This window comes from Trachymyrmex septentrionalis, unplaced genomic scaffold (genome assembly GCF_001594115.1).
Source record: "Trachymyrmex septentrionalis isolate Tsep2-gDNA-1 unplaced genomic scaffold, Tsep1.0 scaffold255, whole genome shotgun sequence".
NCBI classification, from domain to species: domain Eukaryota; kingdom Metazoa; phylum Arthropoda; class Insecta; order Hymenoptera; family Formicidae; genus Trachymyrmex; species Trachymyrmex septentrionalis.
In genome coordinates this window covers 22,154-22,445 of record NW_017305414.1, presented here as the reverse complement: position 1 = coordinate 22,445, position 292 = coordinate 22,154, and positions in this window count along the sequence as shown.

The window sequence follows — 292 nt, the reverse complement described above, 5'->3', positions numbered from 1 at the left end:
CGCCTTTCTTCCCGCCTCTTTGCACAAGGGGCACTCCGCCGGGCGGTCGCACTCGCTGGATTTATGACCAGCTTGACCACATCGATAGCAACATTGGCTCCTATCCGTTCCGCTGTTGCATCTGGCACTTGTGTGTCCGGCCTCTAGGCACTTGAAGCACTGCACCCTTCGCTGTTGTAGAACGTCTACCCGGTAGGAGAGCCATCCGATCTTTATCCTTCTCTGCGCCGTAATTTTCCTTGCCGCCAGTATGGGACATTGTATCCACGCGGTGCCCTGTCCCAGTCCGCCT